The following is a 6,000-nucleotide window of genomic DNA, read 5'->3' as shown; positions in this document are numbered from 1 at the left end:
GAGGAGTATGGCTAAACATGCTGTATTTGCTCGCAAATGTTGCCTTTCTAGTTTGGTCCTATGTCACTATTGTCAATAAAGCCCCATTCATTCTCAGTACACAAAGTCAAGTTTGATCAGGTGTGTTTGATCAGGGCCCGTACCAGCCTGCGAGATGACACCGGACACCGCGATGATCCGCATAGACGGCAGGTTGTTGGTTTGGCAATAACTGCTTGCACGGAGTCCTTGCTGTTGTTGGTAGCGGCGTCTATGATGACACCTTCCCTGCGAAGGTAATAAACAGATTCGTACGTAGGGGGGGACCGTTTACAACTGAAGAAGAAAGTTCAGAGACGTCTTATGGAAAATGGCGTTGATCCAAACATAGCAGACGATGTTTTCGAGGAGGATATGAACCCTTTCCGTGCACTGGGTAGGCTCGGGAAAAGCTCGGGTGCGGGCCGGTACAATGGATTCCAGGATAAAATGGCTGTCACACAGCCTGCTGGTTTCCAATGCGCTCGCACGGTGAAAAGATCGTCTTCTTCATGAATGTTGTTGCTTAACACCGTGGGCTTACATCGAATATTGTTAAGATATGTAAGTAAAGTAGAGTTTTTGTTTTAACCTTCAACGGCCAAATGTTCAATTGTGTGACCAACAAATTGACAGAAATTTCCAACGAACACTGTCGCCTTCTTTGGATTAATGATGATTATTATCGTAAAGCTACTGCGTTCAATTGAGAGTCTTTGTTAAGTACAATGTACTTATAACAATAATAGTTATTTCATATGAACAAAAAAAACTTTGAAATTTGTCCGATTTCCGATCTGCGTTATCAGCAGCGCAGCCTTACTTTCGGATTGGCGTACGTAAATGAACAAGAAAATCAGACAAAAACAGACCTTCTGTTTTCCTGACCATAACTTAACGGATGGGTATTACAATAACATGAAAAGAAAACAACATAACATGTAGTATTGCAACCTCCATCCCCGTAAACATTTTTTTTAACCAATTCAACTTTGATACATCATCGGAATCCTTTTCGTAGCACTAGCTTCCATAAATTAAATACATCAGTACCGTTGGTGAATTTGATAAATGACAAATGTCAGTATGATAATGATATTAATGACTCACTTTCCGTCAGTGTATATACGGTGTCATTGTACATGGTCTGTTTCTATAACTGCCTCAAAACCAGCCTCATTTGTTTCCCCAACTCGGCTAGTTACTGTGGTTAAAGGAACCGACCATGCAACACCGTATGTGTACACTGCAAGGCGGTCATTAACCCTTTATCATTGATCCTGAAGAAAACGACAGTGCTGTCGTTGTAAAGTTGATTCATACAGCTCTGTATTGGAATAAAATTCAGCATTGTAGTGTGACAACCAATACGGATGAGTTTCAATGATGTTACATATTTTGAATTTTTATTTTCTTAGGTTTCAAAGCATGATTCAAAAGCTGTGGTTCTAGGGAACGTGATCACAATGCGGCGAAGAAACAACAGACTACAAGAGGTCATAGAGAAAGAGGCATTTTATTATGTTCCTATTATCAAATGTATAGAACAGCTACTCAGCTGCTGGAAATTTAGAATATGGTAACAGATGGACCAACGTTTTCACCTGACGGCTATTTACGTGACATTTGTGATGGGATTTTGTTTGGTTATCATCCAATATTTTCAATACACAACAATGCTTTGCAAGTTATACTTTACTATAATGATGTTGAAATAGACAATCCCATAGGCGCCTTTGTTGGAAAACATAAGGTTGGGATGTTCTACTATAGTTTAGGTAATATTGACTGCAGGTATAGTTCAAAGTTGGAAGCGATCAGACTTGTTGCTGTGGTGAACACAAACCACTTGATGCTGTGTTGAGAGCTCTTGTGGAAGATTTATAGGCATTGGCTGAGGGATACCCCTTTTAAAAAAAATGGTAATAAAATTGTCATGGAAGGTGGTGTAGCTGCTTTATTAGCAGATACAAATGGTTGTCACTGTGTTGCTGGCTTTAAAGCGGGATTAGGTTTTGCCAATCACAAGGGCCGACAATTGTGAATGCACCTTCGAAAATATGCAAAGCAACTTTAAAGAGTCTGATTTTGTGTTGAAAACCCATGAACAGCATCTGGCATGTCTTGTTGAAATTGAGAGAGAGAAACAGCTCGTTAGCATGTCTTTTAACTGTCTGTTAGCTGTCACACAGGCAGACGGGGAGGAAGGGATGGGAATGAGATCCTGATGATGTGGGGAGTGGGGGGTAAATCATATCGCATCCAAGGCGATTAAGAGGTATTTTAAACATCCTTGGTTTATCTGTTCCGTTAGAGCCAGACAATGGCAGTTTCTCCCACCTCCAAAACCAAGTTTTGACCCCTATACTTGACTCAATTCCTAAGGATTTTTGAGGGCTTTGACTTCTGAAGCCACTTGAGGCTGGGAAACTCTATTCCTACCACCTACAGATCAGACATCTGTAGCTGTCAATCACTGGATAGCAACAGCACTAGACCCTTAGCAACTAGTCTGGCCATGGCAGGCAGCTCATGTGGGCTGATGATGGCTGCATAAATTATCCATATTTAGAAACGCGGGTTCCCTTGGATAAGCAGCGCATGCCATCAAGCTCTTGGGCGGCTATGTGGTTACAGGGCAGCAAGCCGTTACAGGAGCTTGATTGAGTTCAGGCTACCTACACTCGATACCCTAAAAGTAAAACAAATAGCGAGCGTAGGAGCCCTAGTAATAAGATGCATATGGCATCCAGGCTAAACTTTTTTTTAAGTTAATGAAGTCGAGGCCGAGGGGATTAGGCTGCTATTTGACTATACTAGTAGGTCTCTTTCCTCCTTTTTTTGTAGTCAGTCAGACAGAAGTAGTCTTATAGGATATGTAGGTGTCAGCACATAATTTATTACACACCGACTTTTGCCTCATATAGGAGACGGTAATTAGACTAACTAAAGAGCATGTCCTTAGAGATGTGAGGTCAGATTCATATACAGTCTACCTTTACTTAACAATCTACCGTGTATTACGGTGTACAACAAAATATTACTAATATGAATATTCCATTATATGCATTTACCCATAGCATTTTCTTTTTATTTCAAAATCTTTATGGTTCAAGTCGAAATGCTGACAGCTTTGTTGTTCTGTAGGGGTACAACGTTTTCCTTTTTCAAAGGACAATGTGTATTTGTTGTATTCTATGAGAACGTATGCAGGGTTTAGTGCAGGCAATCCTGTACTGTACCGTTTGCATACAACGTCAATTGTTCACGCTTTTTGTGTGTTCTTATGTTCCGATTTTGTATTTCTCATGGCATTTCCACTCTCAACAGTTCTTTCCAAAAGTTTTACTACAATATATATCCCCGTTGACTGGTAAGACGTCTAGCAATCAGGACTTTGATGAATGCTGAGGCCACCCTGTTTGTGCTTTTTTTGTTTGTTTGAACATTTGTTTATTCATGATAAGCTCAAATCGGCACGCAGGCCGCTTTTCATTGAGGCCATGAGGGAAGAGGTAAGGGTCAGATACAATATAACAGAGATACACAGTCATTTGAGTCCGAATAAGTCTATCAGCATATATCATTACATATCTATAGTACAGCAATATACAATTTCTACAACATATAGTAGGGCGAAAGCTGGTTCGTGGTCCGTTCGTTTTGTTCATTTCCGTTAGTTCAAGAGTCGCTTAAAGGAAGTCAGATTCGGAGCCGTACGTGTATCTGGCGGTAGGCTGTTCCAGACATTTGGTCCATGGTAGGCTACCGATCTTCTAAAGATCTCTCGCTTGGGTTTGGGGACAACCAGCTGACTGCTTGTGCTTTGTCTGGTTGTCCGTGTACTTTAGTCTCGGCAGTACACAAACATCTGGCGCATGTAGGGTGGCAGTTTGTTGTTTAGGGCTTTGTAGATTTGTACGACATTGTAGTACTGGTGTGTTGCTTTAATGCCCGCCCTCTATGCATAAATTAAGATAATTGCAGATAATGGGTTCATGAGTGGGTGTGAAAACAATTACTCTATTGAGAGATATGCGGCTGTCAAATTGATGGATGGGCTAGGAAGACCAAACTCTGAAAAATTGAGGGTTTTAGACTTAAAAGCCTCAGATAGGTTTGTAGCTATGGCATACAAAGTTGTAATTGGGCGTAAACAAGGCCTAAGGTGTTACTTTCTTTCAAAGTTTTTTTCGAAAAATCGATTTTATCTGACAATATTTAGATACTGGCTGATAAAGTTATGGTCACCCCTCCAAAATGATCCAAAACAACAAAATCATTAATAATTATCTAAACCTGAGCAGTATTCTAATTTTCCGGGAAGACCTTCTTGTAGCAACTGACTATCACTACAGCCTGTAAAAAAATAAATCTATATTCCAGGATCTTGGCTGCAACCTTGCTAAGTCAGTTATTGTAAAAATGACAATGATCCTATATTTATGAATTATGAACATACCATGAGTCTATTTCCAGTATCTCATTCATAGTTAGAAGGAGGAGTACCAAGGCAAAGTTTCCTCCAAATTTCAAACTTATTGGCCTTACGGCACTGGAGATATGGCGGTTTGTATCCACCCTACCGTTCACTCTACTTCGGGTCTTAATTAACCGGGCTTGGTCAAGTCTTATGACTCTTGAGGGATTGGCAAGAGACAGAAAACTTTAGAAATATATATCAAAACTTTAAAGCTTTGGGCCCCACCTTTAGCCAAGATCTACAAAGCGGAATTCGAAATGAGTTGGTTACACGAATAATTGCTTAGAAAACACATTTTCTTACTGTACATTTAAGTATTCGTTGCTTAAGCTATAGCACACCCCCCCCCCAAAAAAAATATGGTCGAAATGAGCGAATTTTTTTACATTTTCACATTATTTTGTCTATATTCTTATTTTCTGGAAACTTTTTCTTAGACTATGTGACTGTCGCTTTGCCCTTCAACAAAAGATCCAACATTCTAAGCCATCGGCAAAGGTGGCGCGAGCCATTCTTTGTAAAATCTAACATAATATCTCTCAATAGATTATAGAAAAATTATGTAGATTTGCTACACATGTTATACATGTCTAAGATGAATGGTTTCTTGTCTAATTGCCTTCCAAACTTCAAGTAATTCTGCCGCATCAGTCACAAGATATCTGAGATTTTCCTAACAACAGGGTATAGCCCAAATAACCAAGCTAACTCATTCGATGGCCGTATGGCATACATAACGATCTGATGCCGGGCGTCGGGCCGGCCGTGTGAATAGTCGGTCTGCATACCTGCCATAAAGGACGGCGCGGCACGACATGTACACTTTCCTCTGTGGGCCCAACATACTAAATGCTGAACGGTTACAAAATATTACAATGTAGATTGATATTTAACCATGCAAACGATGTAGTAAAACAATATAAAGTTTTCCTTAAAAAGTTTATGTTCTGTAATGGACATGAATCGTTAAAAAGTCTCGCTTGTACAACACTGGGATATGTCGCAATGCATGATTGTTTGATATACTATCATACCGCAGCAGGGCCGTTCCACATGCATACATTTTGGCCTTTCCGCCAGCATCCGTGGTTGTATGCCCTGTCAGATCCCCATAAATGGCCATATTACATATATTACCACAAAATTACACAAAAAGGAACTGATTTTGTTAAGAAATGGACAAAAAGGTGACCAATACATGGTTCCGTGTAGTGAGCTTCAAACGTTAGGTATCTTTAAAATCCACGGATTCTGCTCAGTTGGTAGCACGTAGAGAGTGTTAGTTTGGTGGGGACTGGAAGGTCCCCGGGTCGAACCCAGATACAACTGCGCCCCAGTTAGCTTTTTTAAAAGGCCTTCTTGAAGCTGACTTTGGAAACAGTTTATTTCATACCAAACTTCATAAAGCTGAATAAAAGTTAACACTGCACTTGCGCAATTTAGTTCTTTTTACAAACTAAACTTCAACCGTTTCATCCCCACCACAATGAGGTCGTATG

Source organism: Branchiostoma lanceolatum, chromosome 5, assembly GCF_035083965.1.
Source record: "Branchiostoma lanceolatum isolate klBraLanc5 chromosome 5, klBraLanc5.hap2, whole genome shotgun sequence".
In the NCBI taxonomy this organism is placed as follows: Eukaryota; Metazoa; Chordata; class Leptocardii; order Amphioxiformes; family Branchiostomatidae; genus Branchiostoma; species Branchiostoma lanceolatum.
This window is presented reverse-complemented; position numbering follows the sequence as displayed.